Source organism: Ovis aries, chromosome 1 (genome assembly GCF_016772045.2).
Source record: "Ovis aries strain OAR_USU_Benz2616 breed Rambouillet chromosome 1, ARS-UI_Ramb_v3.0, whole genome shotgun sequence".
Taxonomy (NCBI): domain Eukaryota; kingdom Metazoa; phylum Chordata; class Mammalia; order Artiodactyla; family Bovidae; genus Ovis; species Ovis aries.
In genome coordinates this window covers 2,524,963-2,546,150 of record NC_056054.1, presented here as the reverse complement: position 1 = coordinate 2,546,150, position 21,188 = coordinate 2,524,963, and the positions used below count along the sequence as shown (strand labels likewise).

Genomic DNA, 21,188 nt, shown 5'->3' with positions numbered 1-21,188 from the left:
ATACACACACAGACCCACACTGTCAGCTCACGAGCACACAGAGTGAGGATTCAGGTTCAGGCCCCTCTGGCCTTGACCCCTGTCCACACCGAGCCCCCTCTCCTCTTCCTCTGAGGGCTCTCCCTGCCGCCCCAGCAGCAGCCTGGGTCCCGCGAGCCCAGGGCGCCGAGCGGGACACACCCCTGCTGCGAGCTCTCCTGGGAGCCCAGGGCCCCTTGGCACCAGCGCCGCCGTCCGCCTGCACTGACTGACCTCCGAACTGCCGGGACCTGAAATCAGATAACGGCTGGAAAACAGATCAGGACGTTTTTCCACTTTTGTGCTGTGGCCCAAACAGAAACGCAGAAGCCCTAAGGCCCTCCCCGTGCCAGTGTGCCCGGCCTCAGAAAGCAGACAGTGCTCAGAAGCATGTGCAAATTTCATTTGGCTGAATGTTGACTCATGTTACTATGATTTCAGAGCTTCTTAGGCCGACTCTGATTGGTCTTTGGGGTGGTAGCCCCCAGGACCCCAGCTCAGCTCTCTCCTTGCTCCAGCCCCTCGGCCAGGGAGTCAATGACCTGTAAAAGCACTTAAGTTCAGGACGAGAACTCCTTGGGAGGAGCACATTTGTCTGTAGCTCACGGGTTCACTTTGCTTTGTGTGAGGAAGCTTGTGGGGAGTGAGTCTGTTTGAATCACTGAGAAGCGATAACTCGGTTTTAAGAGTTCTGCAAGGACAGAGCTTCTTTTAAGCAAGCAGAATATGCTTCCTGAGGAGCCCTTCAGAAACTAGGGTGCTGGGGACAGTTCCAGCGGCTGAAAGCCAGGGCAGGTGACGGCCGGGGGGACAGGAGACCGGTCCAGGTGTGCGCCCAGGGAGATTTGTGTCCAGGGGCCTTGGGGTTCAATGGCAGAGCCTCTTGTGATGGGCCAAGGGCATTGTCCAGTGTGACCCCAGTCTCAGAATGTGAGACAGTTGGAGCTGCCCCTCAGGTGCGGGAGTCTGTCCTGTCCTCAGACCCTGAGCCCAGGGGCGTTCAGACAGGGCTGGACAGCGTGGCCCCGGGGGACGCAGCCCAGGGGACGTCTGGGGCGAGATGAACGTGAATGTCTCTTTGATGATTCTTTCTTTCGAGCATCTATTTTTCTGCTAATTCAAGAGACCTCAGGTTCCTGGGGCTCCATTTTCTGCCTCTGATGCCTGCTGTCCCTTGGAGGAGAGCGTGGCGTTGCTGAGAATCCTGCTTTACCGTGAGGATGGAGCTGGGGGCTGCTTCCTTGACCCCTGAAGTCGCCCTGTGCCTGTCCGTCCTCGCCCAGAAGCGGGGGAGCCGGGAGCACGGGTGGGGAGCATGGACGGTGACCACTTCCCTCTTCTTAAATTCTCCGTGATTTAAATCCGCCTCCCACTCCCTCCTGCACCGGCATGTACCTGAGGGGCCGGGCTGGCTCTCCTGAGTTAAACAGGAGAAATAAGGAGAGAAAAACCAGGAGCCAAGGCGGAGGATGGAGACAGGGCAGAGTGAGGCTGCCCCATCGTCACCGCACATCCTCCTTCCGTTCCAGCAGAAAGAAAAGGCCAGGGGTTTGAAGACAGAGCGGGGAAGCCGTTCAGCACTGGAGCAGAAGAGTTTTCTAGAGGCCTGGGCAGGGAGGAGCTCTGATGCAAGGAGGGAGAGGGGTCAGTGGCACCCCAGCTCCTGGGGCCTCCAGAGGGGGGCCGGGGCGGAGGGCACCCGCTCTCGGGAGTGGATGGCTGAGGACTGCATGTGGCTGGCCTCCCGGCTGTGAGGTGGATGGAACCAGCTTTTCTCTTCTTGTGCATCTGCGAAGCGTCAGGAAGAGATGGCCGATAAGGGCCGCTCCACAAAGCCAGGGCCGTGGGCGGCACATCTGGCTTCAGTCCATCTGGATCCACAGCTTCAACTGCTCCTGGCCTCCCCGACCCTGCAGTGTTTATCTGGGTTCCTTCTAGGCTCTCGCTTCCCTTCAGAAATCTGCTGTTTAAACCAGCCTCCTCCTCAAGAAGGGGGTGTGTGCGTGCTTTCCGTGCTGAGCATCTTCCGGGAAAATTGAGGATTCCACAGCTCTAACCAGATCTTCTGGAGAAGGAAATGGCAACCCACTCCAGTGTTCTTGCCTGGAGAATCCCAGGGACGGGGGAGCCTAGCGGGCTGCCGTCTCTGGGGTCGCACAGAGTCAGACATGACTGCAGTGACTTAGCAGCAGCAGCAGCAGCAACCAGGTCTTCAAACAGGTTTATCAAATGCTACCTGCGCCCCCGGGGCTGCCCTGCTGGCTCAGAGGTGAAAAATCCACCTGCCAGAGCTGGAGATGCGGATTCGATCCCTGGGTTGGGAAGATTCCCCTGGAGAAAGGAATGGCAACCCGCTCCAGTATTCCTTGCCTTGAGAATTCCACAGACAGAGGAGCCTGGAGGGCTACAGTTCACGGGGTCACAAAGAATTGAACATGACTTAGGAACTAAACAGTGACGAGCTGTGTCCCCATGGAGACAGGTGAGTGAGCTCTCACATCTCCCTTGAGAGTCTCAAAAATCAGCAGAACCCCGGGGCCATGGAGACCTCAAGCCAGGTGCCAGCTTCCACCCGGGAGACGTGAGGTCCAGCCTAGGGATTAGCTGTGACCAAGGTCATCAGATGGCCGGTGGTGAAGGGGAGGTGGGAGGGCTCAGCCGATGGAAGCTTCCTCTGTGAAGCTGCCTGATCCCCGAGGGCAGCCCCAGCCCCAAGGCTCCGAAGCTCCTCCTGGAGTGGGCTGCCCCCGCTTTTTACAGATGATGGCTGAGATGGAGGGCTTGGGGTCAGGCAAACGCAGCTCTGTGTCGGCAGAGTTGGGCCAAGTGGGGCCTCCCCGCGGGGCTGGGGTGTCGGAGCGGGGGAGCTGCGGGTGGGGGGGGTGGGGATGTGCTCCCTGCAGCCAGCTCCCAGGGGCCTGCGCTGAGCACTCGGCTTCCCTCCCCACACCCACCTCCCCTGAGCGGGGCGGATAAAGGGGCAGAGGGGCTGCGGTGTTATCCATTGAGTTTCCCCCATGAGAAAAGACCCGGCGGCCCAGGGTACACGTGAAGCTTCACCCCTGAGACACTCGGAGTGGTTTGGGGCGGCTTCTCACAAACGGGGGAGATGGGGTGGTGGCGGGCAGCTGAGCCGTCTCCTCCTCGGAGCCCTCGAAGTCTGGTCCCCAGCACCCCTGCCTCACTCCCTGGCTGTCTGCAGGGCTGGCAGGTCGCCCCCTCTGTACGTGATGTCCATTCATCGCTCTGAGCTTCAGTGGCCCACGGGGTGCCCTGCCAAGGCCCTGCCACCTGCTGCTTGGCATGGCCAGATCTGTTTCATCTGGGCAAAGTGACAGGAGGTGAAAAGCTGAGCTTACTTTGCGCAGTTGACCAAGGGATGAATTCAGGCAGGAGGTTCATTGAAGACTCTTCCCCTGTGGCTGTGTGGCTCCCTTGGGGTCCACTGTGTCAGCCTCCAGCCCAGCAGGGACGTCAGGGTCTGGGGGTGGTGCCTCCCGGCTGCCCTGTATGTCAGTGCCAGTCAGCAGGTGAGGTTCTGTTTGGAGAGCTTGAGGGTGGTGAGGAGACTTCACCACGGGGATCTCCGAGAATCCTGTAGACCAGGTCATCAGCGCCCTCTGTGGCCCTGGGGCGGCCGAAGGAATGTCACTGAATGTTGTAGCATCACTTCCTGAGGAAACCAAGGTGATTTAACATTTTCTAAGTATGTTTGTGATCTTTACCGTCTGAACTTCAGTTCAGCTCAGTTCGTCGCTCAGTTGTGTCCGACTCTTTGTGACCCCCTGAACCACAGCACGCCAGGCCTCCCTGTCCATCACCATCTCCCAGAGTTCACTCAGAGTCATGTCCATCGAGTCGGTGATGCCATCCAGCCATCTCATCCTCTGTCATCCCCTTCTCCTGCCCCCAATCCCTCTCAGCATCAGAGTCTTTTCCAATGAGTCAACTCTTCCCATGAGGTGGCCAAAGTACTGGAGTTTCAGCTTTAGCATCATTCCTTCCAGTGAACACCCAGGACTGATCTCCTTTAGGATGGACTGGTTGGATCTCCTTGCAGCCCATGGGACTCTCAAGAGTCTTCTCCAGTACCACAGTTCAAAAGCATCAATTCTTCGGTGCTCAGCCTTCTTTATGGTCCAACTCTCTCATCCATACATGACCACTGGAAAAACCATAGCCTTGACTAGACGGACCTTGATTGGACATCTTATTGGGAAAACCATTAGCTTTTGTAAATCCCCACTAAGACAGCCACTGTGTCGTGAATTTTATTCTAAAGACCAACAGAATAGCCCCCATGCTTCCCACCTGCCTAGAGCCTCTTCTGGGATCTGAGTCCCCAGCTGCTAGTGAAATGACATTAACCTCTGAAGCCCTGTAAATATCCCAGGTCACAGCTTTATTTAGTATTAATTCTGTCCTCAACTCAATGATTAAAATTCTTGAAACTTAAGCTGAACTATATTGGGGGAGGGGGGAGGAACTGGTTTCCTTCCACATCCTTTTGGTTCACTGAAAAGCTTTCATTTATGCTTCTCGAGTCCAAGGTACCTCTAGACAAGGTGTGAGAGAGAACCCGAGTTCCCGCCCAGAATATGCCGTAGGGTTCCCGGGTCTTTGAAGCTAGATGGGCGTGGTGTGCATGGCTACCCCTCATCCAGCCCCGACTTCCCCTCACTCAGAAGGTCAGAGAGCTGGCTTTCAGGTTGTTTTCTGGAGCCAGGGGGATGTTGGGTGTGTGTGCAGCACCCAGGCTGCCGTTCTGTGCAGGGCTCTGGGAGGTCCCCCTGAGCTGAATGGGGCTAGCGGGCAGGGGAGATGGGGGAGTCGAATGTCGGGTCAGTGGGATCTCTGTCTCCAGCACAGAGAAGCTTCACCGTGAAGGACATCCCAAGTGAGCTGCCCAGCTACACCTCCTGGTCGGGATGGGAGTGAAGTGACCGGGAAGAAGGGGGGAGACCTTCCAGAGCCCTGGGATGCTGGATTTTGAATTAATGAGTTAGCAGCGTCCCATGGAGCTGTCTTCTGAGCTCAACGAGGAGCCTTCACAAAGCCCTGGGGCATCAAGCAGGGATGGCTGTCCCCTCCGCCGTGACGAGCCTCCTGAAGTGACGGTGCAGCTGTCACGGCAGTGCACCCGCCCCCATCCTGAGAGCCAGGTGGCCTGTCTCGTGGAGCGGGGAGAGGAGAGCGGGGGCGGCGCCTGGGAGCCCGGCGCTCACCCTCCTCCCCTCCCTTCCAGCCCCACACCCTCTCAGTTACCAGGGTGTGCGGCAGTGAGTGAGGCCCCGCCGCTGCGAGGTTGACTTCATCGTGTTTACCTTGGTGTTTTGCTATTATGGCTGATCTTTGTGGTGGTGGTGGTGGTTGTTCAGCAGCTCAGTCATGTCTGACTCTTTGCAACCCCAAGGACTGAAGCACACCAGGCTTCCCTGTCCTTCACTATCTCCATGAGCTTGCTCAAACTTGTCCATTGAGTCGGTGACACCATCCAACCATCTCATCCTCTGTTGCCCCTTCTCTCTGTGCCTTCAGTCTTTCCCAGCATCAGGGTCTTTTTCAGTGAGTCGACTCTTCCCGTCAGATGGCCAAAGTATTGGAGCTTCAGCTTCAGCATCAGTCCTCCCAATGATATTCAGGATTGGTCTCCTTTAGGACTGACTGGTTTGTTCTCCTTGCAGTCCAAGGGACTCTCAAGAGTCTTCTCCAGCACCATAGTTCAAAAGCATCAATTCTTCGGTGCTCAGCCTTTTTTATGGTCCAACTCTCACATCCGTTCATGACTGCTGGAAAAACCACGTGCTGTGCTTGGTCGCTCAGTCGTGTCCAACTCTTTGCGACCCCACAGACTGCAGCCCACCAGGCTCCTCAGTCCCTGGGTATTCTCCAGGTGAAAAACCATAACTTTGACTAGATGGACCTATGTCGGCAATGTCTCTGTCTTTTAATACACCATAATTTCATGGCTGCAGTCACCATCTGCAGTGATTTTGGAGCCCAAGAAAATAAAGTCTGTCACTGTTTCCATTTTTTTCCCATCTATTTGCCATGAAATGATGGGACCAGATGCAACAATCTTAGTTTTTTGAACGTTGAGTTTTAAGTCCGTTTTTTCACTCTCCTCTTTCGCCCTCATCAAGAGGCTCTTTACTTCCTCTTTGCTTTCTGCCATGAGGGTGGTGTCGTTTGCGTATTGGAGGTTGTTTCTATTTTTCCCGGCAATCTGGATTCCGGCCTGGCTGGCCTCAGTGACTGTTTTCTAAAAGTTGTGTTCTTTCACACACCCATCCGGTGTCTGGCTCTCTGCACCTTTGCCCTTATAGGCACGATTTGGGCATGATTCTGCCACTTGGAACCTTCAGGACTCTGAGGCCCACATTTAGAGAAAGTTGTCTAACCAGGGGCTTCCCTGTAGCTCAGCTGGTAAAGAATCTGTCTGCGATGCAGGAGACCTGGGTTCAGTCCCTGGGTCAGGAAGAACCCCTGGAGAAGGAAATGGCAATCCGCTCTGGTATTCTTGCCTGGAAAATCCCATGGACAGAGGAGCCTGGTGGGCTGCAGTCCATGGGGTCACAAAGAGCTGGACATAACTGAGTGGCTAACACACACGTGATGTAATCAGATGATCAGATGGTCTCCCAAGTGACTGTCTGCAAATTACTGTTTGTGTTTTGGAGAAGCCTTTGTTTAAAACCTTGCCTTGGCTTTGGGGTGGACTCAGCGGCACCCCCACAGCTTCGCTCCTCAGAGCCTGCGGTCGGGCCGGGCCAGGTGACTGGCACCAGCCGGGGGGCTCCTGGCGGAAGTGGGGGTGGCGTGTCGGGTGGACGTGTGGATCTTCGGGTGTGGACAGCTTCGGGTCTGTCCGCTGCCGTCCCGAGTGGCTGGGGGGCTGTGCGCCCCCATGGGGCAGCTTCGAGACAGCGGAGACTCTACCAGCCTGAGTCCTGAGTGGCTGTGTGTTGAGTCCCAGCCGGCCTGGAGGAGCAGGAAGACCAGACCGAGGCCCGGCGTTGCCCCGGGAAAGGCGGCGCATGTCTGTGGCTGCAGCCTCACCGTCCTCGCCCCGACCGGAGCCACCCCGTGACGCGAGGGAAGACAGTTCGACAACGCAGGGGTTGGTCCCTTATGTTCTGAAGCCTTAGACGTGTTCACTGTACTTTGTGAAGTGGGTGTGTGCTTGGGAAAACTGTCTAAGTGAACTCGTTTCAGATTCATTTGGGAGGGCAGCTCCATTTCTAAAGAGGGCACTTTTCACTCAAGTTCTTAACAAATCGTAAAGCTTTTTTGGAGTGTAACCACGGCTTCCTTTCTTTGTTTACCGAATGTGAGACCCCAGATTTCCTTGAAGTAGCTCCTGTTAGAGGTTGAAAGTGTTTCGGTCTTTCTGTGCTTTTGCTAAGCATTATTCAAATTTTTGTTTCTGGTTCAAGGTGTATTCACTGATTCTCGGAATCCTGCCTCCATTTCGGGTTTTGTTAAAGCTTTCTGCAGTCTCTTCACGTCTCTCCTCTGTACGTGATGGCTCGGTAGTGTCTTATTTTAAAGTGGATTCAACCTGAATTCTTTAAAACTGCACAGAACATCTGCATTGCATCTATTTATTGACAAAGCTTGATTAAAGAGCGTCTAGAGGGGAAGGTGGATTGCTGGGTCTAAGACTCAAAGTGGAAGCTGAGTTCCTTTATAAACACTGACATACACACCGCTTTCCTTATTCATGGGTCTGTCTCGGCAAAAGAAATTACTGTAGGATGTTAGGCTGGAGTCCGAATGGCAAATAAACGCGTTAAAAGTAGGTGACTATGGAAGAGTGACCCCCTGTAAGGAGCAGCAGCCTTTGGTTTATTCAAAAACGTGAGATCACACTTTCAGAGACTGACCTACTCTGATTTGAGCCTAACTCTGCAGTCTCATCCCCTATCTCCGGGTCTTGGCACTGCTGTCTTTCTAATAAAGGTAGTCTTTTCTGGCTTGCAAACTCAGGACTATGGTTGAAACCAATGAAAGACTCCAGAGGAATACTGGGCGAGTACACAGATCTGTGTGGCACGTGGACATCTGTGACTCCCACGAGTGACGGTCAGGCTAACTCGGCCAGAAAGGAAGAGACGGAAAGTGTTAGCATGAGTGATCGGAGAGGTACTTTTAAGAAGAGGGCATCCGGTGTCCTCCTTGGGCAGAGACTCCGGGGCGCAGAGTTGCCCCTTCTCCATCTGCTGGCCACGCCCGGCCACCCCAGGGCTCCTGGCCTCAGCGGAGGAGCTGTGGAGGCACCCTGAGCCATCACGCCCAGGGGAGTAGCTGGGTCTGATTGAAGCTGGCCCTGAACTCCTGCCAACATCTGTGCGGTGGGCCGTTAGGAGCAACGTGAATGCATGATCTCAACCCCCAAACCGCTAAGTCAGCAGCAGACTTGGGACAGAGGTGAGCCCTCTGAGAGGGGAGCGTGGCGGTGCGTGTACATATGTGTGTGTGGTGTTGGTATATGTGTGCCCCGTGCGTATGCACACAGGTAGGTGGACCGTGGCAGCGTGCGTGTACACACAAATTCACGTGCGATCCAGGTGCTGAAGGCCTGCTCCCCGCCCCGTCCACTCCACCTGCTGGGTCTGCAGCAGAGCCCCACAGACGGCCTGTGCACGACAGATCTTTGATATACGCGGTCGCATTTCAGAGAAACATCTATTTGTATTTGTACCATCCAATCCGGCCACTCGAGTTGCTCAGCCCGTGCCGAATGGTCATTCCGAATCCGGGGGAGCCGGTGTGTGTGACCTGAAATGGGGCTCCGTCCCTGGAATGCCAGCCAGCTCATTCATTGACGTCCCCACAGACACAAAGTGGGCATCCGTCATACAGCAGGTGTGCACGCACCTGGGCAGATAGACAGAGGCAGCCCGCGCCGTAGATGAGCGAGGCAGGACCAGGCTGCAGGCTCACAGACCCCGGGCCCAGCCTTGCAGGACGTCCTCAGGTCAGGCCTGGTCACATCCCCTGGGCAGAGGTCAGCGCCTCCCCGTCAGGGCATCTAGGAATGGGGTTCGTTTATTTTCAAATGCTTCACTGCCACAGCCCTCAGCTTAGGAAGAGTCTCCGAAGAGCCAGCCGTTCCACGAAGCCTTTAAAAAAGGAGGGGCCACTGGGTCACCGCATGGCCTAGGGCGGGCTGTGCCACTGAGGTCTGATGGCGGAAGTGTGTGGGCCCGGCGGTCACTTCTCGCTCCTGTCACTTTCTGTGGAAAGACACTGGGTAGGAAAATACAGAATAATTCGGGGTTTTCTTTTTTTTCCTATTCCAAAATATTTTAAAAACAGTCTATTCCGTAGGATTTGAGTCTTCTGTAATTTATAAATGTGGGATTTCAGTCCAGGAAAATTGAATTTTTAAAAATTGAGCAATAACGAGCATATTTCTGTGTCTCTATCCTTGGCCCCAGGGGCCGCGAGCTGTCCGGGACAAGGGCGTGACCCAGAACTATCTCGTGGAAGCCAAGGCCGAGAAGGCCCCCCTACCGGCATCAGTCCCCCAGAATCCACCCTTCCCAGACTGGACTGCTCAGCCCCTCAGTGACAGTCAGCAGCGGGCAGTTACCAGTGGCCTGGTAAGAGTCTCACACTCAGGGAAGTAAGTCAGACAATGACTAGTACCACATGATAGCACTTACTGTGGAATCTGGAAAAAAATGATACAAATAAATTTATTTCCAAAAGAGAAGCAGACTCATAGACATGGAAAGCCACCTTTTGGTTACCAAAGGGAAAAGTAGGGCGGGGTAAGTTAGGAGTTTGGGATTAACAGATACACACAGGCATATACTAACATGTATACGTGAAATCCACAATCCGCAAGGGCCCACTGTATAGCCCAGGGAACTAGACTCAGTGTCTTGTAAGAACCTGTAATGGAAAAGAATCTGAGAAAGACGGAATATATTTGTGTATCACTGAATCACTTTGCTGGCCAACTGAAATCATCACAGCATGGTATACCAGCAATCATTCGATTTAAAGAGTCTTCGCCGACACACGCAAGCCCTTCTAGGTTCAGTGGACCTATGTCTGTTCAGCAGACAAAAGAGCCCTTAAACTTGTGTATTGTGAAATTAGAAGTTTGAATCTCAAAACCTAATCGTTGGGAATTGTGCTCTTTGTTGGAAGGAGAGTGATGGATGACTTTGTTTTGGAGGAATTATCTAACACATTTCCCAGAGGCAGCAGCAGCTCCAGGTTCTTTGAAGATCAGCAGGGTAACCATGACTGATAGCTCAGCTGGTGAAGAATCCGCCTGCAGTGCAGGAGACCTGGGTTCAATCCCTGGGTTGGGAAGATCCCCTGGAGAAGGGATAGGCTACCCACTCCAGTATTCTTGGGCTTCCCTTGTGGCTCAGCTGGTGAAGAATCCGCCTGCAATGCGGGAGACCTGGGTTGAATCCGTGGGTTGGGAAGATCCCCTGGAGAAGGGATAGGTTACCCACTCCAGTGTTCTGGCCTGGAGAATTCCATGGACTGTATAGTTACAAAGAGTTGGACAGGACTGCGCGACTCACAATCACACACACACACACATATCTGGAGGGCTGGGACCCCCGGCTGGTCCTCCTCAGCTGACAGCAGAGCCCCCTGTTAACACCCGGAGGACCCCACTTCCTTGCTACCAGGAACTCGAGTGTCTGTACAAGCGAGGGTGTCGGCTTCCCTGCCAGCAGGAGGCCATGGTCATGAGCAGCATGTGGAGGCCAAGCGATAAGACAGGGTGGGAGCCACGGGCCTGGGGCCTGGGGGCTGCCAGGGCAGAGCGGCCCGTCCTGGCCCCCAGTCCCCAGTGTCTGCACTGCTCCGGCTCTCTGCATTTGCCCTGAGACACATGAACACCTGTCCTGCAGGCCCAGCAGGCAGGTGTCTTTCGGTCAGAGTTAGTGACCACCGGGGGCCAGGGACCGGGCTCTGCAGGAGGGGCTGTCACCATGCACACCTTTCCTCTGGTCCCCAGGCCTGGCCTCCACCCGGAGGGCAGTGCTGACTGCTCACAGCCACCTGGCCAGACCGGCCTGGGGTCGCTCACTCACCCTGCCCTGCTTCTCTGAGCTCATCTTACCCAAACGCCTGAGGGCCTTTTGCGCTTAAGTGAGGACCCGTTCATTTCTGTCCTGTCTTTCTCTCTGTCTTTTATGGCTGTGCCCAGAGGCATGCAGGATCTTAGTTCCTGACCAGGGATTGAACCTGTGCCCCCTGGCCCCTGCAGTGGAAGCGAGGTGTCTTAACTGTAGGATTACCAGGAAAATCCCTGGTTGATTTCTAAGTATGATGTTTCCCAGCAAAGATCAGTTGTATTCAGGTGGTGCTAAAGCTTGAGAATAGGAAGTGGGCTCAGAGCACCCAAGTCCAGGGGTTGCGAAGCAGAAGGGGTGGGTTAGCCAAGCCCCCTGCTTCTCCCCAGCACCTGGGGTATCCCGCCCAGAAGGACACCCTCCTGCCAGGAGCCCCTGTGTGCTGTTGGTTTGTCCACATCAATCGCCAGACTCAGGGCTGCCAGAGACGGGGCGACTGGGGACCGGGTCACAGTAGGAGTTTTCCTGCCGCTTACCAAGGTTGTTTTTCCCTGGGTTTGCACGCCTGTGCACATAATGTTTCAAACGTAGCAGGTTTTTTCTTGGTGGTTGGAAGAAAGAGTGTCCGGTAAAATAAATCAAGGTGAAGCTATTTCTCTGTAAACCATTTTGCATTTTAAAAATTGCCTGCTCTTCTGAGATTCGTTTGGGAACTGAAGGCCGGCAATAGTCAGGGAGAGGTCGTCATCACAGCCGACGTGTTCCTGGAAACAGTTTTCTGTCCCCCATTTTCATCATTCATGGGAAGTGTTCTATAGCGTTTTCCAGGCTGTGCTCCCCTGAAAGGGATGGGGCGGCGGCCTCTTCAAACAGCGGGGTTCTCGGTTTCCTCCCCAGCTCTGGCTCCTCTGCTCTGACCCCAGCGGTTCACACGGTGTGTTAACGTGGACGATGTGGGAATGAGAGCAGAATCGCCTGTGGAGAGCCAGCTCCGGGCACGCCCTGTTCCTTCCAACATGCAGAAGACTGCTCCCAGCCAGCCCAGCTCGCCTGGGGACCCCGAGGGCCGGGTGAAAATCTTAGCTCTCTGCTGCGATGTGGTCCTCCCGCCAGGAGGGGGCACTGCTGGCCAGCTGCGCACACTTGTTCCGTCGCTCAGTCGTGTCCGACTTTACGACCCCATGAACTGCAGCACGCCGGGCCTGCCCGTCCATCACCAGCTCCCGAGCTTGCTCAAACTCATGTCCATTGAGTCGGTGATGCCATCCTCACCATCTCATCCTCTGTCGTCTCTCTGGATAGCCCAACTCGTCTTGCAGGGTGCTCCTCCCTGTCCACTCCCTCCCCGCTGCCCCGTGGGGTCCTGCCCACCTCTGACCCCTAGAGCTGCCTTTCCATCACCTCCGCTCCTCCCCACCCTCCAGCCCACCTGTCTGTGCCTGTGTGCCCTCGCCTCCCCCCACAAGACTCTCCCCCTTCCTGCCTAAGACCAGGCTTCCTGAAGACCCAGCGCCAGCCCCTGACTCTCTGAAGAGCTCCCCACAGCCTGGAAACTTAACCTTTGCTTTCTCTGCGCTCTCACGATGTGTCTTTATAGGTTTACTTCTGTTACAACATTTCTCATGTGCATATGTGTTCAGTGACTTCAGTCATGTCTGACTCTTTGCAACCCCGTGGACTGTAGCCCACCAGGCTCCTCTGTGGGATTCTCCAGGCAAGAATCCTGGAGTGGTTGCCACGCTCTCCTCCAGGGGATCTTCCCTTTCAGGGATCGAACCCAGGTCCCTTATGTCTCCTGCACTGGTAGGTGGGTTCTTTACCGCTAGTGCCACCTGGGAAACCCCAACATTTCTTACATTTTTGTATAATCATTGATATTTATATGTTTGTACTTCCCTGGTGGCTCAGATGGTAAAGTGTCTATCTACAATGCGGGAGACCCGGGTTCAAGCCCTGGGTTGGGAAGATCCCCTGGAGAAAGAAATGGCAGTCTACTCCAGTACTGTTGCCTGGAAAATCCCATGGACAGAGGAGCCTGGTAGGCTACAGTCTATGGGATCACAGAGTCGGTCACGACTGAGCGACTTCTGGGATCTGGGATTTTTAAAATGAGGGCTTCATGGGTAGCTCAAACAGTAAAGAATCTGCCTGCAAGGCAGGAGACCTGGGTTTGATCCCCGGGTCGGGAAGATCCCCTGGAGGAGGGCATGGCAACCCACTCCAGTATTCTTGCCTGGAGAATCCCATGGACAGAGGAGCCTGGTGGGCCACACACAAAGAGATGGACATGACTGAGCGACTTTCACTGAAATAATCGGAGACCTTTATGTACCTTTATTATACCTTCATTAGAACACACTGCAGTTTGTGATAATGTCTGTCCCCAAGCGAACTGTGAGCTGGCTGGAAGCAGGGACCAGGTGCCGCTGACCGTCACTCAGCAGTGCCAGCAGAACACGTGGCATCAGAACCTTCAATTAATGTTCTCTCAAGCTGGTGCCGCCATTACGAGGACGCTTGCGTGTCCACGCACTCGCTTGTCAAACACGTGAGGACATTTATTAAGTCGGCACCCCCAGGCTTGGACCCGAGTAAAGAGGGTCGTGGGAATGAAGTTGGCTGTGGGTGGGGGAGGGTTTCTGAGCCAGGGCTTAGCTGACCCAAGTTCTGCGGGTGATTTCACACCCGCCCGGTTACCTGGGGTAAGTCACCCCCAGGCTCCTTCTAGTCACCTCTGAAATGATGCCCCTGGAAGACTGCCTCTAAAGGCACTTGCTGCACATCCAGGCTGAAAGGGGGCGCCTGCAGGGTGGGTGTGTGGTCCCGTCTCTTCCACTCAGGAATTTTATGTGGAAGCTGGATGCAGTGGCATCTGAAGAAACGCTGGTTTACTGGTTAAAGTAGTTCCAGGTCGGGAGGCCGTGTACCAGGAAGAGACTGCACCCTCCTTGTCTGCTGACTTACTCTCTCTCTGTCTCTGAAACATGGGAGGACCCTTGGCAGCGTCTCGTGACTCATGGAGAAGAAATGGGACAGCCTCCCTCGGAGGCAGGCTGCACGGGGTAGCGCTGAGGGTGGGTCGGCGGGGACCTGGGGCCTTCCTGCTGTAGCTCCCGGGGGAGCTGGGCTGGCCCTGCGGAGGCGCGGGCCGCCGGGGTGGGCTCCACAGGGTGGGCCTCTCCAGGCCTGGACGCTGGGAAGCAGCCAGTGGGAGGGAGCTGCCGGGGCTCCCAGAGGCAAGCTCGCCCCCTCCTCAGCCTGTTCTCAGGGCGATCTCCCCTTGGCAGACAGGCCACTCCAGACACAGTCAGCCTGAGTCACTGAGGCCAAGTCCAGGGAGAGGATGAGGGGGAGAGACAGAGAGAGAGAGCATACGCCAGCTCCAGTTCTAAGTGGATGTGAAGTTCTCGCTGCCTGCAGGAGCAAGGCCAACAGCTCGCCTGCAAGCCACCAGGGCGCCATAGAAGTGCCCTGGCATCACAAATACGGCCATTCCAGAGGGCAATCCTCTTTCTCACGGGTGGTGGACGGGCTGGGCTCAGTCGTCTGAGTCCCAGAGTTTGGAGAGACGGGTCCTCACCCCTCTTCACCCTCCCACTGACCCCAGACCCTGAGCAGGGCAGGGGCCCCAAGGCAAATGGGGCCTGCAAGCTGGGGGCTTGTCTGGGAGGCTGAGAGGGGACAGAGAGCCCCCAGAGGGTCCGAGGCCACCAGCACAGACGGGCACGGTCCGTCTGGAGCCCACAGCCTGCGCCGGGGTCAGAGCGGCGGTCCTGAGTGTCACTCTGGAGCTGGACATACAGATCCTGGAATCTTTGTGGTCCCAGCAGAGCTGAGCAGAGTGGCCAGGGCCCGAGCGTCTCTGCAGAGGAGTAGAAGCCCCTATTCCTGCCAGGAGTCCTAAGAGCTTCGAGGTGTGGTCAGGGGATCCCGCCAACCCAGCCAATCCAGAGTGAGCAGGCCTGTCCGGGGGGATGGGCCGGCCCCCAGCAGAGAAACTTGGGGTCTTAGCTCTGGCCCCTATACTGCCAAGTGGCTGATGGCTGGGCTAAGGAGACTCACGTGGCCACAGCCTCTGTCCCCCTCTCTGACAAAGCGCCCAGGGGCCTGCAGAGAGAGACCAGTCCTGCCTCTTAAAGCCACTGCCTGGTTCAGGGGCCGCTTACAGCCCCTTAAAGGGCAAGGAGGACAGGGAGAGGGAGCGGGATGCGTTCAGGGGGAGCTGGTGACAGCGCGGTGCTCCCACAGGCCGGACGCCTTTTGATTTCCTTTTGCTGGGAGAGGAAGCAGGCTTTGCTTTTGCTCCTCCTTGGCCCACCATCATCTCACAGGAATGTGTCCTTAAGCGTCTCTGAAAATCGAGGCGCGGTTAATAGCCTCGGACCTGCAGAGAGTGGCTTCCGGCCGTTCCTGGCCTGCTAGGCGTGGGCCCCCAAGCAGCCGCGGGATGAGGTCCGTTTTGTCATTCAGCATGGCCGTTTCTCTACGCTTCCGCCCCGCTGGCCTTCCAGCCCGGAGAGGTGCCCAGAGGTTGCAGGGAGGACGGGGCCCGAAAGGCAGGACGCCCCGCCTCTGAGCCACCCTCGCCCGCCCAGCACCCAACAAGGGCTGCCGGACCCCGGCCTCTCCGATGGTCCAGGGGAGCCCACCCCGTCCCTGCGGGCCTCGGCCCCGCCCCCAAAGGGGCAGTGCTGTTTACCGCCTGCCCGCTTTCCTGTTAGCCAGGCCAGATAGAAGCTCGGTGCCTGGAGCCCCGGCTTCCCATTCTCGCCCGTGGAAGCAGAGCCCCTGTCTCCTCTCAGCCCTGGACAAACGTGTCACAGAGACGGCCTTGGGGCGGACATGCGGCCCTGGGCACTGACCCCGCCCATCCCAGTCTGGCCAGGAGCAGGCAAGGAGGTGTGCAGAGCCTGCTGCACCCGGGGCCCCAGGGTCTCTTAGAGGCCTCACCCAGCGGGAAGAAGAGAACCTGGCCAGATCAGTGGGTGACCCTCAGACTCCCCTGGGGGCCTGTCACTGACACCCCTGCTGCCCGCCTGTTCAGGTGGGTGATCGTCGAGGTACAGTCACAGCTGGACGCAGGTTGGCTGCGTGGCTGTGTCCACTGGGTGTCGCAGGTGGGCCCCGGGCTTCTCTGGGTCTGGAACTCTCAGGCAGGATTTCAGCGGTGGGCGCAACCTCCAGGCCTGGCTGCCCACAGTGGGCCCCACCCCCAACAGGGAGCATCGTGATGCCCAAGTTCTTGCTCTCCACCCAGCCATGTGCCCCTGGCACGCCTCTGCCCATCCCAGCCGTGGTCTGATCTCTGAATAGGGACGCAGGTGATAGGGGCTGGGCACCCCACGCCCAGTTCTCCCTGCTCGAGACTCTCTCCAAAGAGCAGCGATTTTGCCTGAGTGCAGATGCCGAGTCCTCAGCTTGGGGTGAGGCCTGCCCTCTGCACTTCTCACAGGCTTCCGTGTGCTGGTGCCACTACGGCTGGTCTGGAGGAGAGATGCTTAGGATGCTCGGGAGTCCGAGCGCTTTATGTCGGGAGGGCGCTGCACGGAGCACGGAATGTCACACCTGGGCGACCGACATACCTGGGCTTTCAAACTGTGGCACTGGGGAAGACTCTTGAGAGTCTCTTGGACAGGAAGGAGATCAAAGCAGTCAATCTGAAAGGAAATCAGTCCTGAATATTTATTAGAAGGAGTGATGCTGAAGCAGAAACTCCAATACTTTGGCCATCTCATGGCGAAGAGCTGACTCATTTGAAAAGACCCTGATGCTGGGACAGATTGAAGGCCTAAAGAGAAGGGGACGATAGAGGACGAGATGGTTGGATGGGATCACCGACTCAATGGACATGAGATTGGGTAGACTCTGGAGTTGGCGATGGACAGGGAGGCCTGGCGTGCTGCGGTCCGTGGGGTCCCCAAGAGTCGGACACGGCTGAGCAGCTGAGCAGCACCACGCCTGGATGACCGTCTCCTCTGCTGTCAGTCCGATTTCTTCACTGGAGCCCCTTTTCAGCAGGTATTTATTGAGCACCTACTGCATGCCAGGTGCCACACTAGACCCTAGGGACCTGGCTGGAGAAAAGGCGGTGCCCAGCCCTCCCGGGATTACAAGAGCATTGCACACAGCATCTTGTCTGCCTTTCTGGTTTGCAGTGGGGAGACTGTTGGGCCAGTTGTCGCTGTGCCTGTGGAGACAGAGCCCAGGCGGCTCTTCATCCGGATGGGAGGCGTTTCCTGGCAGTGTTTCCCGGAAGTGGCATCCGAGAGGGGCGCTTGCTGAGGACTTCAATGCCTCAGGTTTCTTTTCCTTCCTGGGGGTCTGCAGATTCTCGGGGAGCAGCTCCAGGGACCCCACCCTTCTCCATCCAACCTCTGGGCGTCCTGGGATGGTCAGTTAGCGAGTGGTGTGAGCACGGGGGCCGTCACCCCCGGCCGGCCGGGTCTTCTTGCGTCTGGAGGCCTGTGGGAGCTTCTCTCCAGTCTTAGGATCCAGAACTTTCTGTGTGCTGGGGCTCGGTTGCCTGTCTCGTTCGGTGTCCTTTCCAGAGCTGGGTGTTCCTTCTAACCTGACGCCCCTGGTCTTTCCTGAGCGCGGGACCCTCCCCTCTGGATCTCGTGTGTGATTGCGTCCGCTCCCTCCTTTGCCCATGCCTCATCTTTTGGCTGAGATGCTGGGAGACTCCAGGGGTCAGTCTCCAGTTTAGGAGTGGTTTCTCGTCAGTGTCTGTTTTGCTATTTTGGTTCTATTCTTTCCGTGGTTTCCTGGAGCTCTTCCCTTGTCTCCTGTTGCTCCTTCTCTTTCAAAGCAGAGTGTCCCTGTTTCATCTTCACACACTCTGCTGGCTTCTCCCGAGATGGTAATTTCCTCTTGTTTGAGGGTTTGGTCCCTGTTCATGGGGCTGTGTGTGTGTGTGCATGCACATGCGTGTGCGTGCGTGTGCATGCGTGTGCATGCGTGTGCGTGCATCTGTGCGTGTGTGTGTGTTGCTCAGCAAGGCCGTTTCCGCTCTATGGCCCTCAGTCCCCTGTTATGAATCGTCATTTGTTTTCTACCTGCATTGATGGCGCATTTTGTTGGTTCTCTCCCTCCAAACCGCTCTTGGGAGCTGTGTTCAGACGGTCAGAGGCTGGGTCCAGGCTCGGTGAGGGGCCAGAGGGCCTCAGCTGAAGGGCAGTGCTAGACAGACCCCAGAGGCAGGAGGACCGACCTGCACAGACTGGGTGAGACCCGCCAGGGTGGGGGGCAGCTGTCAGCGTTTCCGCCACTGGGCCCATTCCTGCCCATCTCCCCTCGCACCTCCACCCCCACCCCAGCGTCTGTGGGAGCCCAGGAGTTGAGGGTCTTTGTTTTAGGTGCAGCGAGTGGGAGGAAGGAAGAGCTGTGCCAGCGAGAGCAGCCTGGCCCCTTCCGTGGGTGCCAGGGTCTATGGCGGTGAAGGGGCAGTGGGAGCTGGGGCAGGGCCCTGGACGTCTGCTCTGTGCTGTGGCCCACAGCCACAGCCCTGGACTTCAGAAAGCAGCTCCTGGTCTCCTGACCCCCCTTCTACCCTTCAGTGTCCCTCTGGCAGCCTTTTTTGGCAGCCCTGACAAAAGTCAGGGTATTTTGTCCCTTTCCTTCTGGTTGCAGAGTCTTAGCTGCACTTCCTGTAAAATGTTGCCATTGTCTACGCTGAGCTCTAGCTGTTTGTCAGCACCTCTCTTCTCCCTTGATGGACTTCTTGGATCCATGCCTGGGCTTTTTAAACAACTAGCAGCATTCTTGGCACATGAAAGGCGCCCAGTGCCTGTTGGAAAGAGGGATGGATGGATGGACGTGTGGATGGATGGGTGAGTGGAAGGGTGGATGGATGGATAGTGGGTGGATGGTGGGTGGGTGGGTGGATGGATGGTAGATGGATGGTGGGTGGATGGTGGGTGGATGGGGGATAGATGGAAGGGAGAGTGGATGGAAGGGAGGAGAGAAGGATGATGGATGGATGGATGGATGGTGGATGGAGGAATGGATGGTGAGTGGATGGTGGGTGGATGGATGATGGATGGATGGATGGTGGGTGGATAGATGATGGATGGATGTTGTGTGGATGGTGGATGGATGGATGGTGGGTGGATGGATGGATGGATGGTGAGTGGATGGTGGTGGATGGATGGATGGTGGGTGATGGATGGATGTTGTGTGGATGGTAGATGGATGGATGGATGGATGGATGGTGGGTGGATGGAGGAATGGATGGTGAGTGGATGGTGGGTGGATGGATGGATGGAGGAATGGATGGTGGGTGGGTGGATGGGTGGTGGGTGGATGGAGGAATGGATGGTGAGTGGATGGTGGTGGACGGATGGGTGGATAGAAAGAAGGAAGAGAGGACGGGAGAGAGAGAGGGAGGAAGGGAGGGAAGAGTGTGGGTGGAGGGGTGTGTGGGTGGGATCAGTGAGTGAACGGAAGACCCTAGAATGAGCACTTCCCCCTTAAGCCCGCCTGCCTCTGTTTCTGGAGAACTCTCGGGGCGCCCCTCCCCGTGTCAAGCCCTCGGGACACAGATTGGAGTAAGACCCTCCGCTGCTTCTCAGTGCCCTGTGGCCTGGCCTGGGTGAGAGAGGAGGGCACCCACCCTCTCAGTCCAGCCCCGCCTGGCCTCTCCACCTGCCCTCCTTCTGGACCGGGCAGACTGAGGCCGGCTGAGCTGTGCGCAGGACGCACACACACGATTTCAGGTGGCTGTCCCACGCAGGAGGCACTTGGGGCCCCAGCTGTCTCACATTTGTGGCTGAGAGCGCCGCCCACGTCAGCAGACCCGGCCAGGGTCAGGGTGACATCAAGGGGGCGGGCCCAGGGGCCCTCAGCCAGGAAAACTAATGAACCTGCCGCTTGCTCTCGCCTGAGCCCCGGGCCCCACGGGCGTGCAGAGCGAACCCCGAAACCCACACTGCTCAGGGCGGCCCTGCCGTCCTGGCTTCCACGGATGATGCCGTTTCCCCTTGGAGGGCTGGCGAGGCTCATATATCAAAACCTGTTGTAATGACTTCCTCCTGCGGAGGAAGGCTTCCATTTAGCTTTCTCTAGCTGCCCCCCTTATTAATTATCTAATTACAACCACATTCTCTGAGAGAGCAGCCTTTGACTTTCTGCCCAGGACCACTTTAAACGGCTGACATATTTGGAGTGCTCAGAACTTGGGAAAAAGGAGTGTGTGTGTCTCCAGGCGCTGGGGTTCAGGGAGGCAGGGTCTTCACGCTTGCAGGGGTTTGTCTGGATACAGTCAAGGGTCCCAGAGCCCCCTGAGCTACAGGGCCTCAGTGTGGAGCCCAGGCTCCAGGGGAGGGCGGGGCACTTCCCTGCTGCTGCTGCCCACTGCCCAGCAGATCAGACCACACACACACACACACACACACACACACACACACGTGCGCACGCGCGCACACACACACACACACACACACACACACACGCACGAGTGAAGTGTGAGTCAGCCCACCAGCCACGCCCAGGCCCCTCTTCTGGTTGAGACGCCTCACTTAACAGTGCAAGGTGATAAGAGTGGGGGACCCAGTGAGATATGCGTGGGACCTCCCTATACATTTTTTTTGCAGCTGTCTTTGAATGTATGGTTATTTCAGAAGCACAGGTTTAAGGACTGACCTGGTGGTCCGCTGGTTTAGAATCCGCCTTGCAGGGGACTCAGTTTCGGTCCCTGGTCGGGAAACTAAGGTCCCCCAGGCCAGGGGACAGCTAAGCTCACCCACCACTGCTGAGCCCGCGCGCTGCAGCTAAGGCCCAAGCAGCGTAAGTAAATAAGCGCGTTTTGTAAAAAGCTTGGGTTTAAACAGTCACCTCCCTTTGCCAGCCCCGACTCCACGGCTGCCCCGTTGCTCTTCATCCTCACTCCCCGCCCCCCACCACGGCTGGCTTTGCTCTCACCGTGACCCCGAAGCCCCAACAGTGACCTCACCCTAACCCCCTTCCCTTGCCAGGGGGCACCGCTTTTGTCCACAGGAGCCCACCTAGGGGCAGCTCCTCCGTGGGGCGGCAGCGGCCTGCGGGGTACTGTGCGGGCCGAGGCTCTGGTGGGCGCGGGAGGCAGGGCATCCGGCCCTCGGGGTCTGGGAGTGGCAGCGG

General features: G+C 56.8%; 1 protein-coding gene across 1 annotated transcript in view; it reads left to right on the top strand.

Annotated features, from left to right (window-relative positions):
* Positions 1 to 21,188, top strand: part of TWIST2 (twist family bHLH transcription factor 2) — a 52,843-nt gene that overhangs the window by 30,654 nt on the left and 1,001 nt on the right. The window lies entirely within an intron of this gene.